Raw genomic sequence first — 21,084 nt, forward strand, 5'->3', positions numbered from 1 at the left:
CCGTCCCATCAGAAAAATGTGCAAGTGGTTAAAAAACTAAGCAATACTTGTCACTAATTTTTCTAAACTAATATTTTTCTATTTTTCTGGAATTTATTGTACATCTCAGTTGGATGTGCACCCGGGATCAGTATGACATATTCAAAATTATGAAACAAGAGACAAATTGCTTGATAAATATGCCTTACATTTTCAAATCCGAGTTGAGTTTTTTTTTTAAAATAGGCAGCTTCGAAGAACAATTTGTAGTTTTTTTCAATCATGTCAAACCATGTGGAGATTGTATATTTATTTTTTGTTGTGCACGATGTTTTTGCCATGTTATTCTAGAAAACATGGCAACTTCCCTAACCTTTTCTTTTACATTGTACATGGAAAAATATGGGGGCAGGGCTATTTACACGAATTCAAAAGGAAAAATATGGCATGCATATGTTAGAATGCAACAAAGGTCTGCTAGATTTCATGAGGGAGAAAAGAATGTCTTCAAATGCGGCTCGTACAAAATAGATAAAAGAATTCTAATACCCGGCTTGGATCGTGATGCTGTATACTAGCTACTGTATTGAACATTAAAAAAAATTGCTATAGTGCACAAAGGAACTCAGCCTCATGATCCAGGTCGGGTAATCTTGACATGTCTTCGCCGTTGCTCATGCTCACGCAATGCAAGCACTCGGGTTGGTTTGGACGTCCAGCTATGGCATCCATCGTAAGATGTACAAAGGAGAAACATTAATAATAGTATTTTTCTAATTTTTTCACCCATCATATAAGTATCTGTTTGCCTCTGCATGGAGTATTTGTTTGCCTCTGCCTCGTGCCCGCCTCGGTTAGGTGCGCCATCTTGACCAAGCCTCGTTCCTACCTAGGCTAGGCGCGCCATTTTGACCGAGCGTATTGTTTCTATTTCACAAAGTAAAAAAAGGTATATAGAACACAGGCGAAACAAATTATCAAAATGTCTGCGTACCAAAACAAATTTTGTCCATTCTAGTTTGGTACGAAAAGGAATTATATGAACAGGTGTTGCCCCCAAATTAGCACGTGCTGGTATCAAGAGAACAATCCCGGTGCATAATAATAACATACTTGCAGCGTGGGCCCTGCATTTCTCTTTCAAAAGATGATTGACCTTAAATAGGCGGGCCCACATGAACATGACTGAAGGCTGTAAACAGGGTTCACAAAAGGTCCTCTACAACAGACATGGACAGGTAGATGCAACCAACGAGATTTCACTGTCACGCCATATTTTCTCTCTTCGTATCATAAACAAATAAAAGAAGGATCCATCCCCCAATTTGGTGAGACACACATGATGCCATGCCAACACTCGACAAAGACACATAAGATTGGGGATCTGTGCGCTCCCAAGCTCCCTTTTCCATTCTTTTTTGGAAAATTGAAACGTACTACATGTTAGAATTGCACTAGAAATATTTGAGTGTAGCTTGTACCGACCAAAAAAAAGTCGAGTATTTTCAAACTTGCTTGCGGTTGCATTTTTTTTAAAGAAATTTTCCCAAAACGAAGCGCCAACTACAACTCAGGTGTCATCCTCTGATACCGGCTCAGTATATCGGAGGTGCTCATACGAGTAGGGGTATATGTGTGCGTTCATAGGGGCTAGTACGTGTGTGTATGTGGGCGTATGTGTTTGTGTTGTGTTCAAAACATAATTTCTTATGAGTGCACAATGATGACAACTATATGGGGAAAGTTTACCATATGTGGCACCATAAGTTTAACTATGAACTGGACTTTGTGAACATCTTACAAAAGCACCATACCGTGAAGATCCTACACCAAACGAATACGATATGATGGTCTCAATTTTATCTAGTTGAGTAGGTGTTCTTTTCTAGCCCCGGCGATGCCTCGTGGGTGGGGCTTTTGCTTTCAGGAGTCGGATGAGCGCGTCCGGTCGCCCAGCTGCCGTTGTCGCCAGGGCAGCAGGGCGACGGCCCATGCCCAGCCAAACTAGGTGCCCCGAGACCTAGTAGTGTTGTAGTGTATACAAAAAGCATGTAGGCTAGGAGGCCCATCATCCAACAGAAGCCCAACTGTCAAAGAGGCCTGAAGGCACACACACAGGGCGAGCGACTCTGTTCCCGTGAGAGCTATATCTCGCATTAAGCAAGATGGAATGATCACTTGCTGAAGGGTCCACAGTATTGTAACGCCTCGGATGTAACTTTCCATATTTGTAACTCCAACTCTTGCCATTTTCGACTATGTGTTATGATATTCCCTTCATGGTTGGGTTTTTGTCTTCGTTTTGCTTTTGTTCATGTCATGCATTGCATATCATGTCATCATGTGCATCTCATTTGCATACGTGTTCGTCTCATACGTCCGAGCATTTTCCCGTTGTCTGTTTTGCAATCCGACACTCCCACATGCACTGGCGCACCCCTCTTGTCTCTTTTCGTGAGCGGGTGTTAAACATTCTCGGAATGGACCAAGTCTTGCCAAGTGGCCTTGGTATACCACCGGTAGACCGCCTGTCAAGTTTCGTTCCATTTGGAGGTCGTTTGATGCTCCAACGGTTAACCGGGTAACCGCAAAGGCCTCTTGTGTGTTGCAGCCCAACACCCCTCCAAAACAGCCCAATAACCCATCTAAGTCACTTCCATGCTCTCCGTCGTTGGATCACGATCGTGTGGGCGAAAACTACACCCCATTTGGAGTCTCCTAGCTCCCTCTAGCTATAAATATGTGCACCCCTCCTCGAAATCCGGGTCCAAAACCCTAGCCCCCGCTCCCTCGCGCCGCCGGACACCTTCCCCGCCACCGACGGACGTGTCCGCGCCGTCACCCGACGAATCCTTCTCGCTCTCATTTGCGTATGTTAGCCACCATATATGCTTAGTGCTTGCTGCAGCTCCACCTCATTACCCCATCCTTCCTATAAGCTTAAATAGTCTTGATCTCGCGGGTGTGAGATTGCTGAGTCCTCGTGACTCACAGATTCTACCAAAACAGTTGCAGGTGCCGACGATACCAGTGCAGGTGACGCAACCGAGCTCAAGTGGGAGTTCGACGAGGACCGTGGTCGTTACTATGTTTCGTTTTTGATCAGTAGTGGAGCAATATTGTGTGAAGTGACGATTGTAAGTCAACTCTCTTTATCCCATTCTTGTTCATTACATGGAATAGTGTGGAGCAATATTTTTCTGTTTTTTTTGCTTTCTTTTGTTTCTTCTCTTTTTTCTTCTTCGGGCTTTTATTCTTTTTATTTATTTCTTAGGTTTTATTTCTATTTTCTTTGGTTTATTTTCTTTATTTTTTGGTTTTCTTTGCTTCTTTTGGTTTTCCTTTTACACTTTTTGTTTATGTCAAGCACATTTTTCTATATACATTAACATTTTTCCAATACAAATAAATTTTTTTAATATATGTTCGACATTTTTTCATACACATTTAATTTTTTTTCAAATGCTTGATTAACAATTTTCAAATATAAGATTAACATTTTATGAATACATGGTCAAAAAAATATCTATACCCCAGCCAAAAAAATTCTACACATTTTGAACATTTTTTGTATGCTTTATTAACAATTTTCAAATAAAGAGATTAATATTTTTTGAATACATGGTCAATATATTTTAGACACATTTAACACTTTTGAAAAGATTGATTACATTTTGCAAACACTGGTTCAATTTTTTTTTTCAAATGCTTGATTAACATTTATATATACATGATCAATTTTTTTCATCATTTTTTATTACATGGTCGACATTTTTCTGTACACATTTAATATTTCCCAAATGCTTGATTAACATTTTTTAAATACTTGTTCAACATCTTTTCCAAATGCTTGATTACCATTTTTATATACGTGATAAAAAATCATCATTTTTTAATACATGATCAACTTTTTTTCTATACACATTAAACATTTTCCGAATGCATGTACAACATTTTTCAAATACTTGTTCAATAATTTTTTTGTACATTGTTTTTTTGTAATATATATATTTACAATATTTAAATTATAAACAAGAATACAAAATAAATCAAAAATAAAAAAAATAAAAAAGTTAAAAAAACAGGAAAAAGAGGTTGTGGTCTCCCAGACGCGTGTGCCGGCCCATCTCGCTCGCCTCGTGAGCGAGTCAGAAGCTACACTCGTTGAAGGCGAGATATAGGGGCGCCCCTCTGTTCCTCCTCAGTCTGCACACCAGTTCGTTTTCTGCCGCAGGATGTTACCGCATAGGGCGTGTTCGCAAGGAATAGCAAGAGTCAAAGGTAAATCTCTAGAAGAATTTCTCTTATCCCTCAATCTTAATCTAGTGATTAATCTATAGTCTTATTTTTACAACAGTAGTATCCTTGGAGTATGTTGTTTTCGACTATGGATTAAGAGTGCAGAAATCCATGCAAGAGTCAAAGGGAACCAGCAGTGGATGAAATCCATGCGCTGCCTTCCCCGTCTCCCCTTTAGTTTCTCTTTCCACCTCTGCTCGTCACAGGGACAAATAAAAGTCAAACAACCATAGTGGTTCAGAAAATTCAAAACGGAATTAAGTCTAGAAAACTTAGGCATCTATTAGGCTCCTTGGAGCCCGGTATTTTGAAAGAATTCAAAACGATATTTTAAATTTCAAAACAATTAATTTCTTTTGTGAAAACTTATGTTCGTTATATATCTATAATTTTTCATTAAAGAATATGATAATAGGAAATCTACACGAAAAATAAACTTTTGTCCCAATAACAAACAAAAATAAGCCGCATTTTGATATACGTATTTGTATGTTTTGTGGAGTAAAGTGCATTTTAGACAACAAAATCCTACATTTTGACATGTGCCCATCAGAATGTTTTCCAAAAGAAGCAATATTTTTTAGACAACAAAATTGCTAAATTTGCCATATACACATGGCAATTTTGCTTGCATCTTCTTTTTGTGTTTAAATAAAAAATCCCCTAAATTTGCCATGTGCACATTTGCAATTTTCCAAGACCTGCCATGTATTTTTTAGATAACAAAATTCATAAAATTCCTAAATTTGCCATCATGTTCAAAGACATAATCCATATCTTTCGCCATGCGCCCATTTTCAAATTTCCCAAAAGTTGCGATGTGTTTTTATACAAGAATTTCCTTCATTTTCTTTCATGTACCCTATTGGCAAATTCCTAAATTTTCCATCTTTGTCACAAATCAAAATCCCTAGGTTGCCATCTTCTCCACAAGAATATTATATCCCTAAATCTGACATGTCACCATTAGAAATTCAAAAAATTGCCATGTGTTTTTAGAGAAAAAACTCGTCAATTTGTAGTTTTTTTTCAATCATGGAAAACCATGTGGAAATTGTATATATATTTTTTGTTGTGCACGACGTTTTTGCCCTGTTATTCAAGAAAACATGGCAACTTTCCTAACCTTTTTCTAAATTTGTACATGAAAAAATAACGACAATTTTTGTAAAGCCACATGTCAAATTTTGGCAAAACCACATGGAAATTTTTGAGGATTTATTTTGATCAATCAAAATGGCAAATTATTTGTTGTCATATGGGATTTGTTTCTTTTCTTGACTTTCCATGTTGGGAAATTATATTTTGTACCATGGCAAAAACAATTTGTAGTGGCAAAATATATTTTCCTACCATGGCAAATTCCTACTTTTCTCTTAGTTTTCCCATGATGGCAATTTTAAATTTTGGCAACATGGAAAATTATATTATTAGACCATGGCAAATTCTTTATTTCCTTACATTTCATGTTACATGTCAATTTTATTTCTTGTAACATGGAAATTTTTTGTGTACCATGGAAAACTCATTTTTGTACATACCTCTTGATTTTTCATTTTTTTTGAAAATATCATGTTAAATTCTTTTTTAGTAAATTATTTTGAAATAAACAATGGCAAATTTATTTTCCTAATACCAATGTAAATTAGCTGAACATGGAAACTTTGTTTAGTGTGTTTAAGATGATTTTTTTATAAATACATGAATCTTGAACATGGCCACAATAGGTTTTCAACATATAGGTGATTTTTGTCATGGTAAAATAATGAAGGTAATGGCAGTTGGGCTGGACCGCACGGGCGTACCTATCCCAGTGAACTAAACGTTCGCTTCTCCCAGGGAAGCAAACATGCTGGCACACTTTCTGGCTAGGACTTGTTCTGATTCTAAGACTAGCTATGTTTGGGTGGAATCCCTAAAAAAAGCTATCTTTGGGTGGATGTTACTCCTGATCTTTTATTACCTCTTTTACCCTTTTTTTCTGAGGGTACCTCTTTTACTTCTTGATGTAACATTGCCACATTATAAATAAAAGTGCCAGCAGGCTTTAAAAAAAAAGAATGTTCGCTTGTCCCCCTGGTGGATCGAATGAACTGTTCCAACGTAAGAGCATCTCCGATAGATGATGTAGATGAAAAAATAACTAACTTTTGCATCTTCGAGGCCCAAAAACCCTTCTCCAACAGATGATGTAGATGTAAATTTTTATATCTCCATCTCCCATAGATGTAAAATACAACACCTCGTGGTGCAAATATACATCTCGACCTACAGGAGACGTAAAACTGGCGGCAGCGCGCCAACCGCCCAACCGCCTTCAGTTTCGTTCTGCCCGTCCGCCCGCCCGACGCCTGCTCGCCTCTGTCGTCGGCGATTTCTTGCCGGAAACGTTGCCGGCGCCGCCCGTCCGTCCATCCCCGACCCTGCCGGATATCCCCGCTGCCTGCCGCGCAACCGTAGCCGCCGATTTGAGTCCGTCCCGCCGCACCTCCGCCGCCGCCACCCCGCAGCAGATCCAGCTGCTCCACCGCCCTCGCCACCGGTTCCCCTGCTGCTCCGTCGTTGTCCGCCTCCAAATCGGCCGAATTGGCCGCTTCTCCGCCGCCGAATCGCCGCATTATTTGAGCTCCTCCTGCCATCCCGTCGTCGCCGGATTCGAGACACACACCTGCCGCCACGTCGCCGTGCCGTTTCTCCTCCGCCAGACTCAACCTTCTCGCGCCGCACGATCGTCGCACCGCCGCCCCACCGCGATCACTTCGACGCTCAATTCACAGCCACGCCGTCGGCCATTCGAGCTCCTGCCGCCGCATTTGACCTCCCAGCTCTTGTCGCTCGGCCGCCGACGCACCTGCCGCCGCCGCTCCTCCCTACTCTTGGCGCTCAGCCGCCGGCGGCATGCCGACTAGTTTTACATCTCCATTTGCATCATCTATTGGATTTGAACTTTTACATCTCTGTGTTTGCATCATCTGTTGGAGTTGGCCCTTTTTCAGAGATGCAAAATGCAGTTTTTCGAGATGTAAATTTTTACATCTCCTGTTTTATATCTTCAAATTTGCATCTTTTATTGGAGATGCTCTCAGGTGTATATTGCGGTCCTAATATAAATCTCTAGTTCAAAAACTAGATCTAGTTTTTTTGACAAGGCAAAACTTTATTTCTCAAATAATGGCGAGATCGTTTACAATAGATGAGAAATAAAGTCCGGGATAGCATCTTCGCAAACCCCAGAAGATCTACTAGCGAGAGATGATTTTGCTATACAATCAGCTACACAGTTTGCTTCCCGTGGGCACTTACTTACTTCACTAGTAGAATGCCTGTGCATTGCCACGGGCTCTTGAAATATTTTACAGGAGTAATATAAAGATAATGCATGTTAAATTTCACACGTAGAGACAATATAACACATTAATAATTGAAGTCCACTTCACTTGCAATGTAAATTGATAACAAAAAAAAATTGACGACATGTTCGTGTAACAAATTGAGCGATGATCTAACTAAAAATATTTTACAAATTATTAAGATCTACTTGACGCGCTTAAGAAATTCTCGCACAATATCAGGAAAGTTTTCTTCAACTTCATCTGCATGATGTTTTAGCAAGTATAATAAAAAGTGCTTTCTCAACTCATACCCATAGTACACAAGAATTATATATAGTTAGCATGAATATTTCACATCGAAGGTCTTAAAACGTAGAACAGACAATATTCACCACGCAAACCGGCTTGACCAACTCTTTACCGTTCCATCAGAGCATAAAATGAAAAACAAAATAGCCAGACACATCCCTGCAATTTTCTAAATTAATAACATATAAAATATAGTAATAACAAAAGTAAATGATTGTATTATGAATTTATTACCCATATGTGCTCGTTGAAATACCAGTCAGAAATAAATGTTGCCATTTATAGATATATCAGAGTACCAACCGGATTGCTTTATTTCGGGCGCTTCTTTGAATTCCCTCGCTAAACATTTTAATTTCACCACATGCCTCAGATTTTTATCTTCTGACGACTGTGATGTATGAATAGGGTCCATAATATATACACAATATGCCTCTTTGTGGATGACGTACAAGATGTATCGGTCGATGGATGCATTCGGAAGATAAATCTATAAGTGGTAGCTATTAGAAACAACATTAGACAAAACACCTTACTTACCATGTTGCACGATGAGATGTTGTTGTCTATCCTAGGCTAGCTATCAAACAATGTTGCCAATGTCTGAGTAGTTACCTTCTCGCAGAACATTTGACCTCGTGTTGACTCTAGAATCATGGACTCAGTAAAAAAAGAACTATTTTCGCAATATGACGAAGGAAAGATCAATAATAACACTGCAAAAATACCTCGTGCGGTACCATTTAAATTATCATTTTTTTTGTTTTTTATGAGATATCATTGGTTCATTATATTGTAAATAACTCGATGAATATTCGGCCCCTTTCAGCGGAGTCGGTTCAGAACCTTTGTTGATGGGTTCTTTTTAAACATCTCAAAAATCCATATCCATGTCTCATATATTCTGAAACAATACTATATATATAAATGCACCTCTTGTATCATGTATAACATATATACAAAGAAGAATTAGCTATATGCATCTCTTATCATGGTGTTTCTGTCCGGTCTGTCATCGTTACATCAGCGTGGATGTCAGAATCCAATTTGTACTACATCATGTAACAAAAATTGGAAGATTTAAAAAATATATGATATTTTATACCGCATCATATAAACATAAATAATATATATATAATATAGTTAAAAGAAGAACTAACACGGCCGGAGGCTGTACGCGCTTGGGCTGGCGTGGCCGCGGCTCCGCGAGGCCGTGCTTGAGCCCTTTGCGCGCGCCCACGCCGGCGTCCCCGCCTACGCCTACTACGGCCTGGACTGGGAGGCGAACGATGCGATGCTCCGGGCCATGACCGGCGTATCAGAGCCGTTCATGGAGGTGTTGCTGGACGGTATTGCCCCGGTGGATGGTTTGAGGGCGTGGCCACGCTCGTCGACGTCGGTGGCAGCTCCGGCGCCTGCCTCGCGATAATCATGCGCAGGGTGCCCACCATCCGCCAGGGAGTCAACTTCGACCTGCCGGACTTCGTTGTCGTTGTCGTTGTCCTCTCCTCAATCTCTGGTGGGACCATCGATCCCCCAATCCCCTAGCCTACCTGCCCGTTGTCGTTGTCGTTGCCCTCTCCCCTGCTGTCTTCTCCTCATGACAGAGCTTACCCGTCTGAATTTTTAGTGAAGAAGGTGCAGGCACGTAGCCAGGGGAGCACGGGACGGCTTTATCTAAATGGCAAGCTGAAGTGCAGCATTCGTGTACTGACAGTAATACGCTAGGTACTTAAGTGCAGCGGTTGTGTGCTATTAGTAATCTTGTACATACTATACGGTGGGTACTTAACTGCAGCCGTCGTCACTGACAGTAATCTAGTAAGTTGAAGCAGTGATTGAAAGTTGTAGCAGACTAACTAACAAACAAACAAATCGGCAGAACATAGCACCACAATTGACTGTGACAACGCCACGACCGATCGTTACCACCACCACACACACAGAAAATCTAAAGAAACAGATGTTGTTTTCGGCATCGACGTCTGCAGCAGACGAGTTTGATAATGAGGTTTCAGAGCATACTTGGGGTCAACTATGCATAATGCACTCTTGCTGATACTGGCTTCAGAAAAATCAACCAGTTCAGAGTTCAGAGTGATGTGCCACCCCTGTACCTACCTAACATGGTAAAGATGAAAGGATAGGCACAATTGTAGCACACTTATGGTAAATATGTATGCATTCCTTACCATCTTTGCTTCAGAATGTTTAACCTGTTTAGAGTCCATGGTGTCAACATCAACAGTAGATGAGTTACAAAAAAAAGATGAGTTTGATAATGAGTTTTTCTAAGACCGATAATGTGGTTCACATGCTAATACTGAAGATATTGTGTACTGAAGTTTTACCATAGCTCCTCGCCTGTGTTTTGGTACTGAAAAAACCAGAATGAAGAAATCTAAGTCGTACATGGTATTTCTCTGTAAAATTGAACTGCTGTTGCATGAGCCAGAAGCTGATTATGAGCTGTAATCTACCATTTGTGTTGAGGCTTGAGACCCGGTCATATTGTTAATTGCTTGCCCTAAAAACTGATTGTCTACTGCTTGCCCTCAATACTTTTTGTCCACTACTTGCCTAGTTCCAGTTTTCAGTACATATGTACATGTGTGTGGTGAACTGATGCATTCATGACTGAATTTTGCATTGTGCTTACAAGTCCTTAGAGTCATCTAATGCCAAATAATCTGCTGGGCAGACACAATTGATTTATGTGAAATAGTAGATGAGTATAAAATTAATTTAGCTAGAGTGTTTGCATGATCGCATTCTATTTCATGAATTTGGTTGTTCCTATCTAATAATTATTACACATTTATAGATAAGGGAAATATACACAGATGTTCATACCTAGATACACTTGCTTTACTTCTTGACTATCCTTGATGCTCGTTCACATGTTGATGTTCCTTAGTTATCTGTGATGGACGAGGGGGGGGGGGGGGGGGGGGAGGGGGAGAAGGGATGGCAGAGGAGGTTTACAATATATAGGACGACAAATTGCAAATGCAAATGCAAATCATATCGTCAGGCATTGTAGAGAATATAATTGTTTACAAATGCAAATGTCCAAAATAATTAAATTACTTAAATCCAGAAGCAGATCATGCACCATAAATTTACTAAAGTATGTTAGGGAAAAATGATTAATAATGCTGAACCTGATTTACCCATCGAAGAATCTGTGAGATTTATCAGGGTACAAATGCGGTGTCATGTTGGTGGTAGAAGGGATTGTTGCTTCATGTATGAATAGGCCAGTTGATCTATGTGGGCCATGATCTTGTTGAACAATCCCTGTTCAAATAAGTAGAAATCCAGATCGTATCGTCAGCCATTGTGGATAACAAATTGTATGTTAAAAAACCATTTCACTGTTGTTACTGAGTTATACCTGGACTCCCTTTGGAGAGTTGATCAATATTAGTGATGTCATGAAGATGCTGACTTTGGTCATTTCTCGCGTCCATCTGCCCAGTTCTCTTGCGCGCTCGTAGTTGTTTAGCAAGATTTACCCGTTCCCATCGGGATCCAAACGGAGTTAAGTTTTCCGAGCTCACTACTTTTGTAGTAGTAAATTTCAGTGCTCAACCAGTTAAACCATATGACCCAATGCGATAAAGCATTCATGATATTTGGGAATTACCTGGCACTGGAGACATATGAGAATGATGGTCAACATTAGAGATATCACGTAGAGGAGGTCGGCGCAGATTTGCAGCGTCCATATCTTCAAGTGTCATGGTCTGTAGGCGCCCAAACAATGAGAAAGAATAGATCAGTCAAATCATACTTTATGGCTGAACATTATGCTTGTTATTTTGATATCACGCATAAAGTCTGATATCGAAACAACCTCACTGATTAGAAATAAAGTCTGATGCTAATTACATGTGAATTATGTTTCGACCGTACTTCTAGTGATGCTATTTTAACATATTGGACATTTTCTCATGCATGACTGAACTGTTGTGGCTAATCATGAAATTTAGGTGGATTTGTATTCTGGGTACACTTGTATACTCATTAAGGATATGAGTGTGAGCATGTATGTGACAACCTCACTAATTAGAACAGAGTCGGATTCATGTATGTGATCTAGATAGCATTTCATTGTAACCAGATGCAAAATGATAACCAACTATGGTACTTGCAGGTACCTCATAGATGTGCATAAGTGCCTTGGACTATACTCTGAAAATGACCAACATTCTGCTGTTCTACATCTATACTGCAATGGGTTCTTAGCCTATACTGCAATGGTAGTTTCTTCTACATCTATACTGCAATGGTAATTTCATCTACATCTCTGTACTTTTTTTTGCTTCTGCATCTTCTACATCTCTGTACTTTCTTAGTTACAGAAATTACTGAGCTGCAAGTGTTATTGTTCTATCTGCTGTTCCTCTACTATATCCTGTGGACTTTCAGTTCAGTTAAAGTTTTAACATCATTCAAAACTACGGAGCACAGGTGGAAGCAGCCAAAGGTTTATTCCCAGGCATGCTAATCTCACACGATTAGCACCGTGCAATCCAACAATGACAAGGTAAATGCATGGTTTGTGTTTTCTTCTGTGCCATTTTTTGTTGAACAAATTGACTTGTGCCCCAGTGTGCTGCAAAACAGGAATTTATATACAAGTGCAGGATACTCCTTGGTAACAAAAAATTGCCAGTTGCCAACTGTAAACATGTGTACTTGAGTCTATTTTTAACATGAAAAACAACCCTAAACTGTGTAGAACAGAAAACAATATGGCAGTCTTGCAGTGATTTTTGATAAGCTGGCAGGAGCACAAGATTTTGGATGTCTTCAAGTGGTGATTAGAGACAATAGGAATCTGGATATCCTGATTACAGAGAATAGGCATCAATCGCATCAGCATTCAGCAGTAAAACGATCATGCCATGGCTGTATGAGATGTATGAGATGTGAGATGTATGACATGAGATGCGATTGATCTGGGCACGTGATGGTGGGTGGTCCAGACCCCAACCCTAGCCGCCAGGTCCGCTCCAGCCTCAACCCCCGCCGGCGGCGGCGTCCTCCCTGAATCCAAGCTCCTGGGCACCACCTCAATCCACCTCCCCGCTTTACTCCTCGCCGCACCTGTCGCCAGATCCGCAGGGGCGAGGTCAAGCTCGTCCGGCTGCCTGCGACCCGTGCTTTGGCCACCGCCGTGGTGGTCTCCGTCGTCGTGCAGACGTGTGGGTGCGTGGTGCCTCACCCTCTGCCGCTTGCTGTGTCCGTTATGCAGGGGTGGGCTGTGCCTCGGTCCTCCTTCGCTGGATCCAGCCCTCCTCCTCTCAGATGCGTTGCTCGTGGCCAGATCCGCCGTGCCCTGTCCACCCGCCGCCACTCTGCTTCATGCTTAGCCCATGCGCCCTTTCTCGCGGGCTCCTCCAACCTCCCGCCCAGGCCTCTCATTGTCGTCGCCAACCACACTCCCTGTGCAGCGTCGGCCTGCTGGTCGCGGTGCTGCCACCGCTCGTGGCCCTGCCTGACCGCCAGGGATGCCTCGTCGGTGGTCCTCACTGGTGTACACGACGTCTTGGTGGTGCATGCTGGCTTTGCTTTGCTGGCAGGAATCACCTGGATCTGGGGCCGTCCATTCCAGTGCTGCCCAGCACTTTTGGCGGATGTTCTGTGTTCGTCGTGTGGAGGATGTGGCCGGGGATAGGGAGAAATGCATAATCGGCTAGATGCTGCTGGCCGAGACAGCGGCGACGCTTCACGCCGTTTCCATCTTGATGGCGCCGTTTGATCCTCGGCCTGGCGGTGATGAGGTGAACTCCGGGAGAAATCCATGATCGGATCTTGTATTTGATCGACCATGGTGTCGCTCTCCTGCGTCGTAAACCTCCTTGGAGGCGTGGTCTGGAGTGCACCTATCTCGTTTTTCCTTTGCTTCTTCGACGATGACCGCTCCACCAACCACCCCTTTGTTACCTCCAGTTTCCGCCACTTATCGTGATGCTTTCTCAAGACCCTCTCATGGGGGGCCGCTGTGTTGCGGTGAGCTTCGTGCTCTCGGTGTTCTCTCGGTTCATCTTTGCTCAATGATGGCGCAAGATGCCTCCAAACTTGGTTGTCGTTCCGATTTTGATGGCGGAGTTCCCTGTCAAGGTTCGTGTTTGTTATGACACTCTGTTGATTTTGGATGCTCTTGAGTTGTGCTGTGGGGGTCGGCATTCACGCCGGTGCGTTTGGCTATTTGCAAAGTCTTAGCATTGTGATCTCTCGACGACACCCCACAACTACCCGTGTCTCTGGTGGTGATGGTCTTTGTCTGCCGTCGCTTGTGTTGCTGTGCTTGCTCAAGACCTCCCATGGCTGCCATTCTAGTGCTCCGAGCTTCGTGCTCTTGGCGTTGTCCTGTGTTGTAGGGTCAAATCCTAAGGTGGATCTTTTCACACTTGGAGGGGGAAAAGGGATGAACACCAAGAACACAAAGAGGAAATCACTCCAACAATACCCAATCACATATCCACTAGAATAGCAAACACATAGATCCACAAGATTAGAAGCACAATCAAAGGAAACAAGCACTAGGTAGAATTCTTCCCACCCCTAAGAGATGAGGTCTTGATAGTAGTCTTCTCCAAGAGGAGGTCTTGAAATCCACAAGTGGATCCTCTCCTAAGAGGTCTAGATCTACAATGGAGTGGTAGAAGGAGCAAAGCTCTCAAATATCTCACATATACTTTGCTAAGTCTAAACAAAACCCTAGGTACGAAATATATAGGCTTGGGGGCGAGCTGGATGAAGAGGAGGCCCAAAACCCAATCTCAGCCAGCCATCCTGTAGGACCCGTGCGCACGGGGTAAGTTGGGCCAATGCGCACGGGGGTCCCGTGCGCACGGTACACGCCCGTGCGCACAGGGTGCTACAGCCATAGCTCCCTGTGTAGCCTGTGGGCATGGGGTCTCGGGGGCCCGTGCGCATGGGGTCGTCTGGGACTTCCATTCCAGCTCCTGTTGGCTCCCTTCTTCTTCCTCAAGGCCTTGGGGTGGTTCTCCTCCTCCTTGGTGATGTTCCTCTTCATACCTAATGATACATAGTGCATTTTGGTGAGGTAGCAACCAAGTTCCACTCATGTCCATATGCATGTCAAGTAGGAAGGAGTTCACCTCGGTTTCCATTGCGCGTGCTCTAGCTCTTGTCATGGGTCCTCGTGGTGCTTGATGTGTTGGTGTAGAGTCCATGGGGATGATGGAAGGATGCTCCGCATCATCTTGGTTCATCTTTGCTCAATGAAGCTGCAAGTTGCCTCCCCAACCTGCTAATCGGTTCTGAATTTTCATGGCGGAGTTCCCGGTCAAGGTTCGGGCTTTCACTCGTTGATTGTGGATGCTCCTTTGTTGCACCATGGTGTTCGGTACGCACACCGGTGCGGTGCGTTAGGCCGCTTGCTCACTCTTGGTATTGTGATCCTTCAACGACTCCCCTCATCTACTTGTGCCTCTCCTGGTGTTGTCTTTGGTCTGCTAGCTTGGCGTGCCTTCTCTGGGGCGTCCATTTTGTTGTTTCTCTTCTCGTTTCCCTCTCTTGTACGTTTTTCGGCCCAATTTCCCTTATAAACTGGATCAATATTATAGCATTAAGGCCACTTTGAAATATATTCAGGTGGGGAGTCTCCCCCCCCCCCCCCCCCCCCCCCGGTGACCATTTAAAAAAAAATCTTGGCTGCTAGATAGAAACCATTCCGAATAGCAATCATCTCTGCCGCATCCACTGACACCACATGCGGTATGAACCAGGCTGCAGCAACTATAAACTCGCCATGTTCATCTCGTGCCACGCTCCTGTACCTGCAGACATATTTTCTGCGCTAAAAGGATGCATCAACATTAATCTTAACCACTCCTCTCCTTGGCATGTGCCACATATGATCACGCTTCACCACCGGCTGGTTAGGTGTTAGCGAACGAATAAAGTTTGTCGCTAAAACTCGTATTGATATAGCAGTTTGGTTCGGCTGCCGGACTATCTCGCCTTTGACAATTTGTCGTCACTGCCACCAGATGTACCAGCTTCCCACCGCGGTTAACTCAGCCACAGACAATGTGTTTTTAGTATCATGTCGCCCTACAAGAGCAGCCAGTGTGAAAGAGCCTGACCGGTCCTCCGCTAAAGCTTTCTGAACGTCTTCCTTAAGTCCCAGCTCCTTCCAGATATCCATCACTCTTTCACATGTAAATAAACAATGTTGTGCATCTTCAGAACCTGTATGGCATATCGGGCATTGTCCCGTGACAGGTATATGGCGACTTGCTAGGGTACCATAATAAGGTAGGACTCCTCTGATTACCTTCCACACAAAGTGCTGAACCTTCCCAGGAATTCGAAGTTCCCATACACGCTTCCATATATCATTCGGCCGACTCCCTTGTGCTGCACTTTGGTTATTGCTAGAAGGGAAACACCATTTTCTCAAAAGAAAAAAAGGGAAACACTTTGCATCTGACGTCTGATGCAAGAAAGTCATCAGACTAATGCTGCACCGTTGATTCTTTGTTTCATCCGACGGCTTAGCGAGATTCCATCAAACTCTGTTCCAACATTCCGTTTTTCATGTGCCCACGTCTCCTCCAATCTCTCCACTTATTATGGAAGCTATGTCCTTCCCGATTTATTGACGCACATACCCCCACTTCTCACGAGTCACCATCCATGGCCTCGTCTCCTCATCGTAGATTCCTTCCCCATGTACACGTTCTAATTCATGTCAGTCTTTTTTGTTCTGCCGAGGAGGTGGCCAGGAGCCGCGCGCGCGCCAATGCTGCAGAGGAGGTCGTTGTTGCTTCATACGTCAGAACGAAAGGACCATCTTCAGTCAATACGTCATGCTACATACATGTCCTACTTTTGCATCCTCAGTTCATATATATTATGTGAGAATATGCTCCCGGGATCTTTGTAATTCAGTTTGTTCAGTTTTGCTTCCATGCTTCATACTGCGCCGCCCTCGTGCTTCCTAAACTTCATGTATATTATGGACAAGATGAATATCTTCATGATCAGAGTCTGAATGACCATGTAGAAATCTTTTGTTATTTCCGCTTTTAGAAATCTATATGCTTCCATTATGCATATTATGTTGGATTGCACGATATGATGGAACCAAAATTTCATCCTTCATACATTTAATTAGTTTGCTTCATAATCACCCAAGTTGTGTTTCTTCAACAACTTGCTTCATACGTTTAACACTTGTGCTTCTATAGTGTTTCAGGTTGCTTCATTTCTGTGCTTCCTATTTGTAGTCAAATCCAACAACTCATGCTTCCTAAAGTTCTGCAAGGCCAACCGGAGCGGGAGAAAATGTTTTGCAGATGGTGAGCATGACTGGTGGTTGATGGTGGAACGGCATGTGGAATGAGATGGACAATCTCAGTGGCTAGTATTCTCGTCATCAGCTTGGAAGCAAACTAGGAAGATGCACCCTTGGCTACCACGGGTTAAGAGTGTCGCTGTTGGTGTCTACCCCAAACCCTAACTTTGCCCTAGCTAGCCTCTCTCTGCACCTTACTGTCTCTTTGCGCTCGAACACAGAACAAGGATGAAGAAGATACAAGGGAACACACGGTGGACTCTAGGAGATTTTCCAGCGCACGAACGCTGCCTTTCTCGAGCAACAAACTCAACCCCACCACACGGTTACAACGATCACAGAGGCGATTTTATACCCGGGCCAGCGCTGGGCAACAACCCGCATGCATCTACCCACTACCCCGCCTGGTCCGGCCCGCTCAGCGTGCCCACGACGCGCTCCCGCTCGCGCTCGCCACGCTAAGCCCGCAACGGACCGATGCGATCACCCCGCCCAGATCGCTAACTGCATGACTACGCACACACCCACGTACGGTGTCCACCTACACGGCCACCCCCGTGCACCACACGCACGCACACACGCACACCTACGCCGTGGACCCGACGTGCCCGACGCGCCCAGCTCGTGCCCATACACGCGCTAGACACGCCCGACCCATCGCCGCGGCTTATTCTGGCCAACAGTCGCCCCCTCCATGGTGGCATCATCGCTGCTCCCCACCCACTCTCGTTCCTCGACAACACCGTCACCTGCTGACTTGTGGGGGAAATGGAGCTTTCAAGGCTAGGTCGGACACTGTGGATGAAGTAGAGCAAGGAGAGATGGGGATGGAACGGCAACTGCTATGAAATTGCTAGTAAACGAAAAAAAGAACAAGCATAACATAGGAAATCATATGCGAAAATAAAGAAAGCACATCGCGTGACAATGTTTGGAGAAACAATTACTATGGATTATAAAGCATAGTTTGTAATTTGTATTGTTGGAAGCATCAATTCCATATGATTGAAATAAAAATGAAGCATTGGCTGTGGTACCATAACTAGTTAACGTGCTATGACCGCCTAGAAATAAGTTTTCTCCCAAAGGAAGCAAAATATTGCGGGACGTCGAAAAATAATTCTTACATTGAGGCAAATATCAGTTGCATTGGAAGCAAATTTGCTAAACAAAGGAAGCATTTTTTTGGCACAATGGAAACATAGTGAATTTGTTACTATGTTGGATTTTTTCTGTTGGACAGAAGCACTAGCACTGGAAGCAGCAAATCTTAGTAGCACCAGAAACATCTTTTGTTAAGTGGAAGTTCCTGGAAAATAAAATGGTATAAAAAAGAGTGTAAATTAAAGGGAATTTAAATTTAATAAGCGTGATTATAGGAAGCTATTATGTGTAGGAGTATATGGAAGCAAGATACTAAAGAGACCTACTCCTACGTTGAAAGGACTAGAAATCAATTTGCTAAAATCCAGCGGCGGTATCACAGGCAATCAGCATTAATTAGTTTCAGTTTCGGGAACACTCAAAGGAAGGGGCGCTGCTAGGTACTAGACCATACAAGGCAATACATATTGGAGAATTAATTACAATTAAAAAACATACAAATATAGACACAGGACATAAATCCGACATTCCTAACCTGCGTACGTATTTGGCCACCAAAATTTCGGAACTTGTCTAAAAAAGGAGAAAACTAATCTTACTTGATTTATATGAATTTAATGAGGGTTCATATTATGGGATGATATTAAATAATTCCAATTTTATTGATTGATGTTTCCACGGGACAAGGATGACCAGTTCTCTCTTCTCTCAATCCCTCTCTATATATTGGTAGCCAAACATTTCTCATCGTCAACCAAAGTGATCGAGTGCCCGCCCAGCTAGTGTTGCATCAGGTGGGGCATGGACAAGTACACGATTCGCATCCTTGCAATAGCAGCCCTAGTCTGTCTACATCTCGTATGCTCTGCTACTGTTGCTCAATGTAAGGCAGCCAGCACACCAATACTTCTGTATCCGCACAACGCTTGATTTTTCTTCAGTTCTCCCGGTAGGAAGTATGTACGTAGTGTAGCTAGTGAAGGCCTTTCTATTTTGCTTCTTGTCTAATCTATCGCGCCCTTTATTTATACTACTCTCAAACAATTTCATAACGATGATTGTTCTTTTGTTATTATCCCATAAAATACAGGCCGAAACATGGCCGACGCGGATAGGAAGAAGATCGCTCTACCATACGGGCTATGCGTTCAAGTAGGTCCTGACGATTGTGGGGACGGTGGTTGCTTCCATTGTTTGGTAAACGATGTCTTCTACCGCAGTATGGATGAGTGCAAGAGCAAGTGTAACACAACCTCATCTACGTCCCCTCCTTCTTTAAATGCTCCTTAGCTAGTCAAATTGGCTTACATATGTTGAAGATTGTCCCAAGAAATAATGTCTGATGTGTGAAAATGCAGTTCTGCAATAAGAGTAATATATACTCCGGCAGTTAATTGTTGCTGAGTATTTTGGTTTGGCAAATTGCATTAGAACTTTTACTAGCAATTGTTGGGAGAGCGACGACATGACTCCCAAGCGCAGATGCTTTAGAAATCTGAGTGGTACAACTTAGCTTGGGATCTGTGCCAGTTAACTTTTTGCTACATATACGTTTTAGAATACAGAGGTGAACACGTCTACAGGTGGTCCATAATGTACCGATGTACAAAGTCTCCGCACCTCCCCTCTTCAAGCCCATGCATCACTCGCGTACAAAAAAAGTCCATCGATCTCTCTGTCCTATGGCTATGGATGACCAGGGGTGGCCGCCCCTGTCCAAGATCCGGCGACGGTGAGCTCCCCTCTTCAAGCCCATGGATCACTCGCGTACAAAAAAGTCCATCGATCTCTCTGTCCTATGGCTATGGATGACCAGGGGAGGCCGCCCCTGTCCAAGATCCGGCGACGGTGAGTTTTTCTACCCTGTCATGAGGGTTCTTATCTACACTGGCTCTCATGAGCCGTCCTATTCTTGTCTTCCCCAAGCTCCCATTCCCAAACCAGCACTCGGCCGGCCTTGGCGACTCGTCTTCATCCACTCTGGTGCTGTGCACACCCATGTTCTCCGATGACCCCCACTAGGGCACAAATTTTCTTAGCCGTTATCTAGTTGCAAGCGACTGATAATCCAGAGGATGTCGTCAGAAAGCCATCTTCTTCCAGAACCATGCTCACAGAATATATTTGGATGAACCGGAAGGATCCTTACGCGAAGAAATTCTTGTACAAAGAGCTCCTAGAATTCTTCCAGTGGATTAAGAATAAGAAAAGGTGTCAAAGAAGAAAACAAAGGGGACAAGTTGGTAGAAATTCTGTATGCCAACCTAGCTGAAGGTGAGAGATACTTCTTGAGAGTCCTCCTAGTCATGTTAGAGGTGTGACTTAATACGACGATTTGAAAATTGTACATGGAAAGCTCTCCTTGACCTTTAGACAATTCCCTTGATGGATATTGCCTCACTGAGGTTGCTACTTTCCAGATGCCTTGTTCTCTAAGAAGGATTTTTGCGACTATTTTAGTGTTCCGCGAGGCGATTAACATCAGAGAATGTTGGGTGAAACGTCTAGAGTCAATGCTCGAGGATTGCTGTCGTAGCCATCCCAACCAGACCACATTGGGAAACTGATGGTGCTTAGATACATCCAACATATTGCTCACTAGATGGGGAAGGATATCAAAACTTATGGCCTTCCCGAGGTGGTGGAAATAGATGGTGATTGTTCTAGCGACCACTTGAGAGAGGTATGGAAGGAGCTGTCATTCGGTGTTGACTACGAGCC

At 43.3% G+C, this 21,084-nt stretch overlaps 1 long non-coding RNA gene across 1 annotated transcript; it reads left to right on the top strand.

The window, feature by feature from the left end:
• Positions 1 to 19,134: 19,134 nt before the first annotated feature.
• LOC120967265 (uncharacterized) lies at positions 19,135 to 19,785 on the top strand. The gene is made up of 2 exons (XR_005761083.2): positions 19,135 to 19,246; positions 19,454 to 19,785. It is a non-coding gene; the product is annotated as an uncharacterized lncRNA (long non-coding RNA).
• The last annotated feature ends 1,299 nt before the right edge of the window (positions 19,786 to 21,084 follow it).

Source organism: Aegilops tauschii, chromosome 6 (assembly GCF_002575655.3).
Source record: "Aegilops tauschii subsp. strangulata cultivar AL8/78 chromosome 6, Aet v6.0, whole genome shotgun sequence".
In the NCBI taxonomy this organism is placed as follows: Eukaryota; Viridiplantae; Streptophyta; class Magnoliopsida; order Poales; family Poaceae; genus Aegilops; species Aegilops tauschii.